Source organism: Dama dama, chromosome 9 (assembly GCF_033118175.1).
Source record: "Dama dama isolate Ldn47 chromosome 9, ASM3311817v1, whole genome shotgun sequence".
NCBI lineage: Eukaryota > Metazoa > Chordata > Mammalia > Artiodactyla > Cervidae > Dama > Dama dama.
The window spans coordinates 96,307,567-96,323,464 of NC_083689.1; the positions used below are offsets into that span (position 1 = coordinate 96,307,567).

Here is a 15,898-nt window from a genome sequence, read left to right on the forward strand (position 1 = left end):
GTTTGAGCACCTTAAATATAATAATTATGAAGGCAGGGTGTTTGTTTATGTGCTCCATACTGTTCTAAGCACTTTTAATGGGTTAACTCATTTAATCCTCAGAACAAGCCTATGAGGTAGATGCTGCTATTATCTCCATTTTATAGATGAGGTACTGAAATACAGAGGGTTAAGTAACGTCCAAGGTCACGCTGCTAAGCCATAGACCTATAATTTGAACGTAGGCAGTATGGTTCCAGAATTCAAAACTTAGCAGACCCTAAACAAATGCTTGCTGAATTTCGTTATACTGTGAATACATTGACTTTAGGTAAGGTCTTACTCCTTCAGAAAATGATGTTCTGAAGATGAAAAATAAGCAAGTCAAATCATTGCTCAGTTTCTGATGTACTTTGTTATCTCAAAACAATATCAAAACAAGTCATAAACATGAAATGGCTAGTGAGTGCCTTCTGAAAGGAAACCTCAAATCTAAGTACTATGAATGTGATGATCAGTATTCAGATTGTTTCTAAGGACAAGATTTTGTCAAATAGCAGGAATAAATAAAGATTTCCTAACACTGAGGTTTCATTTTTTAGCTTTATTGGGATATAACTAACATATAATAAACTTGCTTATTTGAGTGTACAGTTGGATGAATTTTGGTAATTATGTGTAGTTGCAAAATCCTCACACTGTCAAGATATAGAAAAATTCCATCGTCCTAGAAAGGACCCTTGTGCCTCTTTGTAGCTGATCTTCTTCTCTGTCCCCTGGGTTCAGGCAACCATTGATCTATTTTCTGTTCTGTAGTTTTACCTCTTCCAGAATGTCATATTTGGGATCATATGATATGGTAGCCTGTTGTATCTGGATAGCTTTGCTTAGCCTAAAGCCTTTGAGAATTATCAGTGACTTTTCTTTCTTATTGATATGGAGTGCTTCATATTATAGATATACCATGCTTATGTATCCATTCAGTAGTTGATGAACATTTGTGTTGTTTCCAGTTTTGATTATGATGAATAGTACTGCTATGAATGTACAAGTGTACATCCACATGTACTTGTACATCCACATGTACAAGTCTTTGTGGAAATATGCTTTCATTTCTCTTGATTAAATATGTAGGAACAGGGGTGCTGGTCCGCATGGTAAGTCTGTGTTTACCTTTATACTATCCCGCCACACTGTTTTCCAAGTGGCTGTACTTGAATACTCTTTTGTATCCCCTGCATGTACTAGAGTTCTGGTTGATTCTGTCTTGACATGATTTCATATTATCAGTCTTATTAACTTTAGCTTGTTCTAGTGGCTATTTAATGGTAGCTCATTGTGGCTTTAATTTGCATTTTCTTGATGACTAGTGGTGTTGAACATCTTTTCTGAGTCTGTTGGCCATTTGAATATTTTCTGTGATTTTTCACATCTTTTGTTCATTTAAAAAATTTAGAGTATCTTTCTCTTATTGATTTATATATACATCTTTTCAAAAGAAAAAATACTGTTAATATAATCTCTTGTTAAATACACGGTTTGCAAATATTTTCTCATAATCTGTGGCTTGCATTTTCATTTTTCTAATTGTGCCCTTTGAAGAGCAAACATTTCACATTTTGATTCATATCATGTTATCCTTTTCTTTTTTTTTTTCTCTTTTGTACTTTTTTGTCTTGTTTTAAAAAATATCTTTCTAACTCAGTGACACAAGGATTTTCTTCAAGAAGGCTAATTTTTTTTGCACTTAGGTCTACTGTCATTTCATGTTAATCTTGAGTCTGACATAGAGATTGAAACCCTCTCAATAGAAATGTTTTCCCTGGGGCCCTCTTTTCTTTATTTTTTAATTAAAAAAATGTTATATATTTATTTGGCTGCGCTGGGTCTCCATTGCTGCACAGGCTACTCTCCAGTTGCGTCATGCAGGCTTCTCATTGCAGTGGCTTCTCTGCTTGGGCTCAAGAGCACAGTCTCAATAGCTTTCGTGCACAGGTTTAGTTGCTCCGTGGCATGTAGGATTTTCCTGGACTAGGGGTTTAACTTGTGTCTCCTGCATTGGCAGGCAGTTTCTTTACCACTGAGTAGTGTAGAAAAAATGAGAAGAAAATAGCTCACAGTAGATATGGTAGTTAAGTAATTTTTTAAAATCTTTAAACTTTGAGTGGGTAGATATGTTTAAATAAAAGTTAACTAGCTACAATAAGGATGGCTGTACTTAGGACTCCAAGATTTGTCGAATTTTCTAAATATTAGACCAAGTGATATTGTTTTGCTTGGTTTTTCCTTTTCTGCCCATTTCCAGGAAGCACAAAGTTTTTATTTGAAGAGAACAAACACTTTTCTTCTTGCTGCAAACCTATTTGAAACAGGGAAGGACCAGTCTCAGGAAAACTTTTCAGCTGATGTCTTTTTTCCTAGCCTGCCTTTTGCCCAAAACCACTCCCACACACTCTGTTCCTAAGATAGTCTGAAGTTTCAAAATGCCAACAAAAAATTCTCTGTGTTTAGGTTGTTTTGGATTGTTAATTATTGGTGGCAATGGAAGAGTGTTCAGCACCTTGGAACTTTTGCAAAAGAAACTTAATAAGGATACATTTGCTGTAGTTGGAAAAGTATTTGATGAACAGCTGACCTTTCAAATGTTTACATGAGTTGAATCTCTGAACTGCTAACGTTAGGAAGGTCCAAGTTCTAATTCAGACTCAGACACTGAATCTCTTTGTAGGGAAAGCTTTTAAATATCTTCAGTTTTCTCATTTGTTTTTTAAAAAAAGGCTGACTTCACTCACCCATTAATTGGTTAATGCTTGTGAATGTTTTGAGAGGATGAAAAGCACTTTCTCAGAGCAGTGCCCTATCGTTCCCTCTCATGATTGTGGTTTGTCATCCACCTGAAGTAAGTGGGTAAGTCATGTACCAAGTGTGCATTGTAGAAAGGAAATGATTCTACAGATCCTTAACCACGAGATGAAAAAAAATATGTTTCTTTCACATGGAGTTGGTGAATAAAGCTTCCACTGTTCTGAGAGAAAAATGCAAAAGGAAGTCTGTTTGTGTGGATTAAGTCACTTATGAATACTTTTTAAAATATTTACATAAATCTCTACTGACTAACCAATTCTCTGAGCACATTCCATAAAAGTTTCTTCTCAAGGAATTTCTGTTAGAAATTCACACATAAAAAAAAAAAAAAAGAAATTCACACATGTATATATTTTGTCCCTTGTGTCTTGCACGAGACCGTTTATGGTGCTCAATTGACTAAAGAAGCCAATGCATGCAGCTAAAAGACCTAGGGAGATGGGCTAAGGAAGAAGGTGGGGGTTGAGAAATTAGGAAGGGCCTCCTTTCTACTGTGGCCTTCCCCACAGCCCCACCCACCCACCCAGGTCCTATTTCAGCCTATTTTTTTCCTTAGGTTCAGTTGCTTCATTTCTCGAGTTCCTCTTTTAGATGACCTGTGTTTCTCTGCACGTGTCCCAGTCAACATGGCTACCTCACCCTGAAGCCCTTCAACAACACTCCCTTTGTGGTTCTGGACATTATCCAGGGAGCAGTGAGTTGGTGCTTCCAAATCTTCATCGAACATGTCATCCCAAAATTGTTCTAAACGCATTGATCATTTTGGTTGCAGCTGGAGTATGAAGGGAGTTCTTGGGGAATCCATGTCTTTGCCAAGTCCACATCTGGTTCCCATGAAGGGAAGAAAGGACTGTGGTTGTTAATTTTGGAAACAGAAAGAAAAGAAATGCAGGCATCTGCTCATCTCTGTTAAGATTTGACCATACCTTGATGCAATGAAGAACAGAGGTCACATTTAGGTTTTTATTTTACCTATGGAGTATTCAAAAACTGAAAAACAAACAAACAAAAAACCACAGTAACGACAGCAACAACAACAAAACCCAAACTAAAATTTCCAGCATTTAAAAATCTAGAGGTTTCATGTAAAAGTCTAGAATCTCAGCTTCTTTTGAAAAATCAGAAAGTCTGGCATCTCTGGATATGCATTCTGACATGGCAAGATTGACTAGATGGGAGCATCGGCTGCCCCCTTGGGATGTTTAAAGTTTCATATCACCAGCCTGTTCTCTGGAGACATGATCTGTAAGGTTTTACATATTCAGATCCAAACATGTTATTTTAAAGTCGTTCTTTTCAGTCTCTAGACAAGTTCTTTTCTTTTGAACAGGAAATAGACATGAGAAAGTAAGATAAGAGAATGAATGACGTTAGCATGTTTTCCCATGTCTGTTTCCTGTTCTAAGAGTAGGAGTTACCTGGAAAGAGTGAAAAGAATGATTTAAAATTATATATTTGGACCTTTATTCAGCTGTTTACAGTCAGCAATTCACAAGGTTACCCCATAATTCAAATTCAAATATACTGGTTTAAATATGCATCCTTTGATCCTTCTGAGAGAAAGCTACATATGTGTTATGTATTGTTCGGCTTAAAAAAATTAAATTTCTTTCAAAATTTTTTTATCTAGGACTTTTTAAGCAAAAGCCTTCATGTGACCACTTGACAGCTAAATAATCTCCACTGTAGTCTGTTGAGTATCAGGGTTATCTTTATATCTAGAAAGAGTAAAATGACAATTTTACTGAAAATACCTTTTTATTGAAAAGTATGTGTCAATTTATGAGACCACTTTTATTCTGAGCTATCTTTTGTCTGTAATTCTGCTTTTATCCATCAGACATAAATTGCCTTGTAGACTAGGTTTCCTGGTGTTCATTCTTCCTTCCTAATAGCACCCTGATTTCCTATCAGCCTATTGTCTCTCTCCTGTGTAATGCAGTCTTGGGAGTCTGGGTCTGATGGTGGTAAACAAAGCTTGGTTCTTAGTCTCTATTGCTGGGTATATGCCAATAAATGGGCATGTGACTAAAATTTGGAAAGCCGAAGTCGCCTGATTATTTGAATCTTGAGCAGAGTGGTACAAGGTCAGAAGCAACAGTTAAAGCTCACGTACTCCAGGAGTTTCTAGCTTTATACCTGTCCAGTTCCTAAGTCTGGTTCTCCCAGGCTCCGTGTCAGTTTCAGGAAATTCCCCAATATTCTGTTTCATTTTCTTTTCTTTCTCTCTGATTTTGGTTGCGTGTTTCTCTCTTGCATACAATTGGAGAGCTCTAACTGATGGACCCTGTCTCACCACTTCCCTGGCTATTGCCCTAGTCTGTTCCACATTCCATACCATCTCTTCTTGCCTGAAATGCTCAAGTAGCCCCTTCACCAGTTAAGGCAGATCTGCTTTATATGCATTTGCTTTATATGTATCTGCTTTATATGCATCTGCTAAAACATTTCTAAGTCAAATCAGGTCATTTCTCTACTCAGAACCTTCCACTTCACTCCAAGTTAAGGCCAAAATGCTTGATGGAATATAGGCTTCACAAAGGCACATAGCCTTCCATGTGCCATATAGAATAATCCTTGTCATATTAATTTGTTGAATAAATGATGTGCCCCTTGGGAAAGCAGTTATGTTTTATTTGACTTGAATACTTAGTATGTAGCATGGTGCATGGCACAGAATAGGCACGTAGTAAATATGTGTTTTTGTTGTTGAGCCTAGCTGTTTTAACTATTAGAAAGGACAGAGTCATCACAATCTAATCCTTTCATAATTTCACTCTTGTTGAAATTATTGGTTTGTAACAATCATGGGGACTAACTCCACCTAGTATTGAGCTTATATTCATTTTGGTGAAAAATAAAACAAAACATTAATGGCAACCTGATCAGGATGGAACTTGCTTAAAGAAAAGCTCAGATTAGTTTCAGCAAGTTGACATAGTCAGCATTGTGGAGGTGAAGCTCTAAGATTGAATCAAGCCAAGAAATACAATTGATCCTCCTAGTCTGCAAATTTCATTTGCAAGTTCACCTGAAGTGTAAGTAGAATGGGATCATGTCATTAGTTCTCTTAGAGGCACAGATTTCCAGGATTGGGAAATATGTGTGTGTGCTTGCCTGGTGAGGCAGGCATGGACTGTCAACACAGTGTTCCCAGCAACACTCCTTGGAGTGGCAGCAAGGACATAAGAAGGGACTATTCTTAGTCAGATGTTTGATCCCTCCATCCTCTTCACACGCCCCCTTCCCAGCACACACCAATTAGACCAAATGGTTTTAGTATTGTGACAAAAAGATAAATATAATTCTAATCTAAATTTAGTCTATTCTTTCAGTCAGAATATTTTCTTCCCTTTGCAATTAAGCATTCTAATTTTCTTTTCCTACTGCAGAATCGTGTCTTTTTAGGTTGTCAGGGCTTCAAATGGTTTTGATCATAATTTCTGAGTATTTATTTCAGTGATTGAAGAGAACTTCTATGATTATAGGATACTGCTGAATAATGGATTCTTTCAAAATCTCATTGGTCAGTTCAAGTTAGTTAGGAAAAAAAATCACAAAAGCAGAAGCATAAGTTTTGAGAAGCTACCCTTTTTAGTTTCGGACGACCACTAGACTGTGTTTTTCTTGTCAGAAGTAGAGGAAAGGTTTTGCTGCAAACTTGGGAGAATACTGCCTAATAACTTCCTTATAAGATGATGAGAACTTTTCCTTTCTGAGTTTCAGCAATTTTGAAATGCTGAGATACTTTCATTCTTCCTTTATAACTCAGCTCTGGAGTTCAGAGTTCTTCCTTAGACTGTGAATTCCCAGACCTCAAGAGCATTTTTAATTTCTAAATTTCTTTCTAATAAAATAATAAAATGGTCCTGGCAATATTTCAGTTAGGGTCAAGTCCACCTTGTTTGAAACTTGCTATTCAAATCAAAACCAGCTGGGGCCAGGGATGGCTCTGTTGTTCCTGCGTATCCAAGAAAATAAGCATGGAGCCCCATTAATGGAGGGTAGATAGTTGACTCTCAACCTTCATCTCCACATATCAGCTGAAGAAATAAGGCCACTGTACAAACCTTGAAGCAAGACTTTACTGGGTGTTTTTGGGTGGGGGAGGCAGAGAAAGGGGAACATTGTTTCCTTTTTTGTTTTAGTCAAGTTTACACATTTATGAAAGTGGAATTTGTTTTGCGGGTTTTTAATGGATGTTCAGATGCAGCATCAATTTTCCACTTTTATTTTGTGTCGGCTTCAGTAAATGTTCTTATACGTGTGAGGTCAAATAAAGTAACTATCCAGATGGTGTTATTTTTTCATTATTTATAAGATAATGTGCATTTGTAGTCAGTGGTGCAGTTGTAAGTTCCAGATTGCAGGGCCCATTCTTATTCATTTTTCCATCCTCAGAGCCTAGCATAATGCCCAGCACATAGTAGGTGCTCTATACCTGCTTACTATGAATTGACTGAACTAATGGAGTGGTTTGTTACTATAATCTTATCTTTTTGACCTATAGAAATGGCATCTATTATCTCGTTGATACTCTGTTCTCAATATGCCATTTGGAAGTTCTTAGGATACATATATTCGGAGAAGGCAATGGTACCCCACTCCAGTACCCTTGCCTGGAAAATCCCATGGACAGGCTACAGTCCATGGGGTCACTAAGAGTCGGACACGACTGAGTGACTTCCCTTTCACTTTTCACTTTCATGCATTGAAGAAGGAAATGGCAACCCACTCCAGTGTTCTTGCCTGGAGAATCCCAGGGACGGTGGAGCCTGGTGGGCTGCCGTCTATGGGGTCACACAGAGTCGGACACGACTGAAGCGACTTAGCAGCAGCAGCAGCAGGATACATATATTACGCTTATAGTAATAGATACTTGAATTCGAATAACTTTATGAGAAACACTTATTGATTATTTTAGCATGTTCTTACTGCATCTCTATGAAGTCAGGAGGCAGAGAAACCTGGAGATTAAGAGACTATTCATCATTCTTTATTCTGACCCTTAGGCCAGTTTTCCTATGTTTTACTAGCCATGTGGTGGGCATAATGAACACATTATTAACTTCTAATGAAAGCCTTCCTTTCTAAAAGCTTGTTGGTCTATACTGTTAAATCCTGATGCAGGGGGACTTCCCTGGTGCTCCAGTGGTTAAGAATCTGCCTTGCCACGCAGGGGATGTGGGTTTGATCCTCGGTCAGGAAACTAAGATCCCACATGTCATGGAGCAACCAAGCCACAATTCCGGAGCCTGCGTCACAGCTGGAGAGTTCATTTGCCGCAACAGAGGTCCCCCATGCTGTGACTAAGACCCCAGGTAGCCAAATTAGCTAGTTAATTAAAAAAAGCAATAGCTCTTAAAAAAATACTGATGGGGAATTCAGAAATCAAGCTTCTGACACCGTTACATTTTTGGCATGAATTTAAGGTTTTTTGTTTTTGTTTTTTTAAGTAGCTATTTTCCAAAATTGAAGTTCAGCATGATGGAAAAATCAACTGTGGGCTACCTTGAGAATTGTTTACTTAGTAGATTAGACAGTTGCTGGCTTATTCCAAGTTTGTATTCACACTGGGGGTCCCTGAAGGCTGATATGTGCTCCCAGATTACAAAGTAGTTTAAATAGAAAATTCAACATAATGGAAATGTCTTCTGATTATTAGGCTGATGTACCCATTTAACTCCCCAATAGGGGGAATTGAGAGGTGATTTTGTGAATCCTTGTACGTTAAAAATCTTATTTAAGGTTTGTAAACGTTAAAAAAAAATGGGCTGTTTCTTTCTTAAAATTGTTTGCTTAATTTCCACCCCCCCCCCCCCCCCACCACTTTACCTGTTTCAGGCTCTTTTTTATTCTCCTTTTGTCAGAGTATGAAGGCCTCTGGTTCTATTCAGCTGCCTCCTCTTTTGGTGAGTAATTTTTCTAGTTGGTACTTTCAATAATACAAGAAATATTTATTTGGTTGGTTGATTGATGTCTCAGAATCTTGTATCTGGAAAAGTATTATGTCTTCCCCCACAATGTACTCATCCTGATTAACAAGGTTGTCCTTATGTGTGTTCAGACCAAACTCTCCCCATTTCCTAAAATTTTTTATTAATATAAAGCTTATTATTGCCATAAAAACTTATTATTTTTTTTTAAAAGCTTATTATTAACTTAAAGGAGACCATAGGCTTTTGTTTTGCTCTAAATGACCTAATCCCAAATCTTTAAACATTTTTTATTCCTTTTCCTTTTTTATACTCTTTAATTTTAAATTTTCAAGTATATACCCAACTATAGGGCTGACTCAAATTTAACCTTAATTCATTATAACCTTCAAATTTTTTTCATCTAAATGTGTAAACCCTTTAAGGATAGAGACCATAGAGACGTTACTTGTCCCATATTCCACTTTACATTCTTTTCCTATAGGAAGTGCCCGGTACCTTTAGACAAGGAGCATCATGCATGGTTATTTGCTTAATGAGCAAACTGATAGTAGTTCATATTTGTATTTCTTAATATCAACAATAAGCCCTTTGAATGTTGATCTCATATCAATGTTAGACAAGTTATAAGAGTGGTAACAAAACAATGCAAATTGTTTCACAGAACTGACAGTTACGGCAGCTATTAATGCATGATTATATGTACTGAAGATATCGGTAAAGTTATCTCAGTCTCATTTTATTTTATATCCTATCCCCTTGCTTACCCTGCGCTTTGATGTTTGAATGGGACATCAACTGACTTTAGTGACTAGTCTTACATAGTTATGTTCTTCTCTCCCTTGATTAATTTGTAAAGGACTATCCCCATTCTTAGAACAAAATGCCACAAAGATGTGACAGTTTATGGGCATTGCAACTGTCCATATCTTACCAAATCAGGCTCTGATTCTATGTAGATTATTCTGAGACCGTTAGTTAACTAGGAAGATTTTGCAGCCTTTAAGATGATGTTTGGCTTTTGCTTAACATTTTACATGATATCTTAAGTGCCCTTAAATTTAAAGAATGGAGTTTTTAGTCGCTAGCCCAGTGATTAAAAGCTTTTTAAAATGTCATATTTTATGGATGGATATGAATAATTGCAGTTTCTTATTTACAGTGACCTCAATGATTTCCCTCAGTGGTGGGGCAGGCATGTAAAGGTTAGCTCTTTAAAGTTCAAAGCTAACTTAGATGGTGAGGTACTGGGTCACGTGTGTGAGTGGAGTTTTCATCTGATAGGAAGTTTTATGAGAGAGCTTTGGGGTTAGACTGACTAGTCTGGTGTTGACTCTTGGTTTTGCCATTTGCAAGCTGTGTGGAAGTGCTAGCAAAAGATTTGACTTTTGTGTCAAAAGCAGAAAGGTGGTAATAATAATAGTACTTCCTTCATAAGTTTGTTGGGTTTCCCTGGTGACTCAGATGGTAAAGAATCTGCCCGCAGTGCAGGAGATCCAGGTTCTATCCACGGATTGGGAAGATCCCCTGGAGAAGGGAATGGCAAACTGCTCCAGTATTCTTGCCTGGAGAATTCTATGGACAGAGGAGCCTGGTGGGCTACAGTCCATGGGGGTCGCAAAGAGTCAGACATGACTGAGTGACTAACACTTTCACTTTCACACTTTCATGAGGTTGTTATGAGCTGAAATGGTACACTTAGCTTAAAGTGCTCAATTAGCCCTCAGAAAGGTCAGATATTATTCTCTGTGTGTGAAGTAGCTCTACTTTGCTTTTCTTTTTACTTTGGCATTGGCATGCTTTTGGCCAGGAATTACCCGACCTTGAGGACTAACTATTTCAGTATCTACTCCTGAGGAGTCCCCCTTTCTTCCCCTTCTCTTCTTTCTTCCTTTCCAGACTGGCAGTGCTGGGGAAGGCAGTCTTCCTAATTGTTGCCCCTTTCTCTTTCAGAGTTTTGATATTACTTCCTAAGAGAAAGCAGAGTTTAACAACCATGGTGAAGTGATAAAGCTTAAATTCAACAGAGTTCTTACAACCATGACCCCTGGCATGATATTTACTTCCCTCACAGAGATATCTCCTCTCACTTGAACTATTTAATGGCAAAAGCACCTACTTTCTCCTTTCTCCATGAGTGCCCCCTCTTCCAGAAAGATGAGTACAGGGGGTGGTGGGCTTGTGTGTGAGGTGAGATTCATTACTCTGTTTTACGTAGGAATAGTGCTGTGGGGGAATTCTTTGCAAACCCAGCACAAAGTCTATTATGTAATTAATTTATCAAATTCAAAAAGTACTTCTGGTTGCTTAGTATGAGATTTCTGATTTTATTTTAAAAATGTGCCACTGAAGTTTGGTGGGGAGTCTGTACTGAGAACATCTGTGAAATTTATCTTTTATAAGGATATTGTTGAAGATGGTTTTCATTCTTTGTTGTCCTCTTTTGGAAGACTCTTGAAAAAAATTCCTGTTTTGTTTTAGTGTCAGCTAATTATTGATTTATTTTCCTAAGTCATTGTTTGATCTTAGGAATCATACTGTATAAAATTGATGAAGCTCATCTTTTCTGACATTTTGCCCCTTTAAAATTAATCTCATCTTTTTTACTCTTTCTTTTTGTGTTTACATTTTGATTTAGTGACTTTGTTTCAAATATCTTTGTAAGCGACCTTAAATGTTTCCTGAGACCAAGGTAGTATATAAATCTGTCATGTTTATAGGTATTCAAATTATGGTATTCTAAGCATCTTTCATCTCCTCAGAATTACAGTAATCATTTGTTCATCTCTTTGTGTCACAAATCGTGCAAAACACTTTGTAAATTATCTCTCTGAATCCCCAAGACAGCATTATGCAGAGGATTTTTTTTTCCTTTTTATAGGTGAGAAAACTAAAGTGTAGAGAGGTTAGGGTCATAAAATTAGTAAATTAAAAGGCCAGATTTTGAACTCAGTCAGACTGAAATTTGAACCCTAGTTTTTATTATTTTTAATTACCTGAAAAAGATGAGTTGGTCTTGCATGTTTTGAAGGCTTATTGATTTTTAGCTTTTTGCATGCTAGAAGACTCAATATGTTGGCTATTCAAAGTCTACATCGGCAATGACATTTGAACAATTCAATGTCCTGGGCCTTTAAAATATGTTGAAATAATTTAACAATGTTATCAAATATCAAATTACAAGTTAAAGAGGGCATAATAGACATTTTTGGACTTCCCAGGTGGCGCTAGTGGTAAAGAACCTGCCTACCAATGTAGGAGACTTAAGAGACATGAGTTCGATCCCTGGGTCAGGAAGATCCCCTGGAGAAGGAAATGGCAACTCATTCCAGTGTTCTTACTTGGGAAATCCCATGGACAGAGGAGCCTGGCGGGCTTCAGTCCATGGGGTCACAAAGAGTCAGACATGACTGAAGCGACTTAGCACTCACACAATAGACATTTTTATTTGTAGTCACGTCCAAGATTATTTTACTTGAGCTGCTTTAAAATTTGTAGAGGGTGGTAGGTCACTGGAGATTGTTAAATACATTACTACAGGTGATATTTTTTTATGAGACTGTGAAATTCAATAATTGCTCACATGAAGACAGGTACTCTTAGGGATCAACTTTCATTGTTGTTGTTTTAAAAGTAAACTGTAATATCATCTGAGAATGAGCTAATGTACTTGAGGTTGCCACTTGCAGTGCCTGAAAGCTGGAGTGATTTATCTCAGGCACACCTCTGGGTTGTACTGATGAATTGCAAAGAAGAGAAAGGAAGGGCTGTTTTCTTCAGCCCTTGATTGAGAAGTCCAAAGCTCTGTTTTCTTTATTTCAGAGTACCCTTTATGGTTCTACTCCAGAATATTAAATGACAAGAAGAAGCTTCCCTGCCCCCTCTCTTCTCAATTCCTTTTATTTATTTTTTTCCTAACAGTTTTGGAAAGCATCCTCCTTCCAGGCATTTAAAAGCTTTTTTGGCATCTTATGCTGCCAGTGTTAACACTGGCAGTTGGTACAATTTACAATAGTGCATTAAATATAAATCTCATTTTTACATCACTTGCTTAAAGTTGATTTGTGATATACCTTTACTGGTAATGATAGATATGTATGATGAGTTATTGCATGTTTAGTCCATGCACTTAAACTATATGGAGGTAAGCAATTACATGTTTATTTCAGAAGTATTAATGCATTTCTACAGCTTAATTTTTGTTATGCCTCTGTCAGCTTTGCAAAAGGCCATGATCAGTTTTTATGTCCTTGAGTTAGGTCATTTCCGTTCTGGGAAAGAGACACTGAGCAATTAGAATAAATGATTTTAAGCCCTTTTTAGAATTTTAAATTAACTTCTGACATAAACCTTTCTCATCTGGGTGACTTCTAGGCCTTGAGAGTTTTTGTAGCATGCCTTATTGTCTTTGTGATATTAGGACATTGTTTGTAGGATATGTGAGTGTGTAGCAGTTTATTTCAAATGTTTTGGGGCCCCTCAAGGAGGACAGAAAAGCATAATATTTTCTAAGCTTTTTCTGGTCTGTCTCTTTTTTTGAATGAGAGCATGTGTTTTGGTTTCAGCTGCACCCGTATTTGATTTTAGTCTAGCTGGTGTTTCTTCCACCCTGGCCTCTGCAGAGTTCTGTTTTCCTTAGAGCACTCACCTTCAGTGAGTCTAACTTTTCTCTTTGAATCCTTAGTTCTCTAGAGACTTTCTGGCTTCTGGCTTATTTGTTATTGTTGTTTTAGGGTCTCTGCCTTTACCAAATTTGATCTTTCCCCTGATTTGACCTTGCTTTTTAAAATAGAAGTTGAAAGTGATACTGTCCTCCAGTCTTTCTCAACTTGAGCTGACTTTGTGTGAGAGAACTAAGCTCTACTGAAATTGATTTGAGTGGTCATTTTTTCAAGTCTCCCAAGAGACTGAATGCATTGGAAAGGAATTCATTCATTTCATCCAATGTATGCCTTTGGACATAAGGACTTAGCTCCCTGCAGAACCCCAATTTAGAAGGACAGTAAGACTTGCTTTGAATGTACATCCAACAAAGGAAGGGGCAAGGTGACTGACAGTCCCTCAGTGGCTACATTGCCTTGGGGTAATGCATGGGGACCGTCAACGTATTATCTCATTAAATGTTAGAGTTTTCTTGAAGAGCTGTGAAATTAATCAGGGCCACTGATAGTTCTTCTATTAGACCTTTCCTTATTTCTTTTTAAGGCTTACAGAAGACCCAGGCTACACTGAGTATGTTTGGTTCCTCTTGGAGCAAAAATAATAAAACAAAGATCCAGAGGCTCTTGATCTGCCTGATAGTAGGAACTGTGTCCATTTGGGCTCTTCTCCATCCTTATCACCTGGAGCTTCTGGCCTATTACAGGTGTCCAGTAAAAACTTTTCAATAAAAATAAGATGTAATCTAGACCAGACATACTGCACACATTTATTCTTAATCTCCTCTAAGATAGTTCTACATGCTTTTATTTTACATTTGTAGAGGTTATGAGTCTGGTTATGGTCTCCTTGAACCCTTTCATCTTCACTGAAATATCAGTCTGTCAGTCACATCTGACTCTTTGCAGCCCCGTGAGCACTGGTCATGTATGAATGTGAGAGTTGGACTACAAAGAAAGCTGAGCACCAAAGAATTGATGCTTTTGAACTGTGGTGTTGGAGAAGACTCTTGAGAGTCCTGTGGACTGCAAGGAGATACAACCAGTCCATCCTAAAGGAGATCAGTCCTGGGTGCTCATTGGAAGGAGTGATGTTGAAGCTGAAACTCCAATAATTTGGCCACCTGGTGTGAAGAGCTGACTCATTTGAAAAGACCCTGATGCTGGGAAAGATTGAAGGCAGGAGGAGAAGGGGACGACAGAGGATGAGATGGTTGGATGGCATCACCAACTCAATGGACATGGGTTTGGGTGGACTCCGGGAGTTAGTGTTGGACAGGGAGGCCTGGTGTGCTGCAGTTCATGGGGTCGCAAAGAGTTGGACACGACTGAGCGACTGAACTGAACTGAACTAAACTGTAAGCCCACCAGGCTCCTCTGTCCATGGGATTGTCCAGGCAAGAATACCGGAGTGGGTTGCTATTCCTTTCTCCAAAGGATCTCCCCAACCCAGGGACTGAACTCAGGTCTCCTGCATTTTAGGCAGATCCTTTACCGTCTGAGCCACCTGGGAATAAACCCCTGATCTTTATCAGAGTGAATAAAGATTCAGAGAATGCTGAGTGTGAGTGGATTTGTTTTGTGAGCTTGTGGTTGAGAGAGGCAACTCTCAACAGAAGCACATATTTTTCACCAGAAGTCTATTGCGAGAAGCTGGGATATCCTCATTCCCAATCCTCTGGCTGATGCTGCACCAGCTGAGACAAAGCAGAGATTATAGCAGGACATGCTCCCCATTAGGGGCTGTCATGAATCACTGCTTTTATTGGGAAGAAATTGTTCATGGTAATATGAAGACCTTGACACAAGAGGTGACCATCCCTGGCACAGGAATACATGAAATAAAGATCTTGATACCATTTCTACACCCTTTTGAAAATAATTAGGTTTAGAATGACATCAGAGATGTTTTTCTACGTTATATGTACTAAAAACAATCTGACTTCAGTGACAGGGACTCTGGTGAAAACATGAAATCATTTATAAAATGTAGCAAGGCTTTGACAAGTATAAACCTTTAAACAAGTTCAGAAACTCTGAAGCTGTTTCTGAAAAGTAGTCATTGTTATAGTATTGTCTTGATTATGTCATTGTCTTTGTCTTTTTCCCCAGAGTGTGGCCTTGTAAGGTATTCCTTAGAATTATTTGTGCTTTGTTGAGTTCAGTATGCCAATCTTGTAACAGTAACACAGTGCTATTAGTTTGTACCAAATAAGGAAATAAACATCTATTTCAAAAATGAAAGGAGGAAAAAGTAAAATGGTTGAAGGATTGATAGAATTAGTGGAGGCAGGAGATTAGGACAGAAGAGTCAGTAACATAAGATAATGATGAAATCCTAAGCCTTTGAGAAAAAAAAAATAGAAATCTTGGAGAGATCTAGTTCTCCCCAGGTCATAGAACTGAGGGTTAAAGGATGTCATACCTAGATATCAAGAATTAGGGAACCTTTGCTTATGT

The 15,898-nt window shown here is 37.9% G+C and overlaps 1 long non-coding RNA gene across 1 annotated transcript in view; it reads left to right on the forward strand.

Moving 5' to 3' along the window:
* LOC133062698 (uncharacterized) overlaps window positions 1-15,898 on the forward strand; it is a 340,159-nt gene that overhangs the window by 159,480 nt on the left and 164,781 nt on the right. The window contains exon 4 of the long non-coding RNA XR_009694238.1: window positions 8,715-8,756. This is a non-coding gene — a long non-coding RNA (uncharacterized LOC133062698). The remainder of the gene's footprint in view (window positions 1-8,714; window positions 8,757-15,898) is intronic.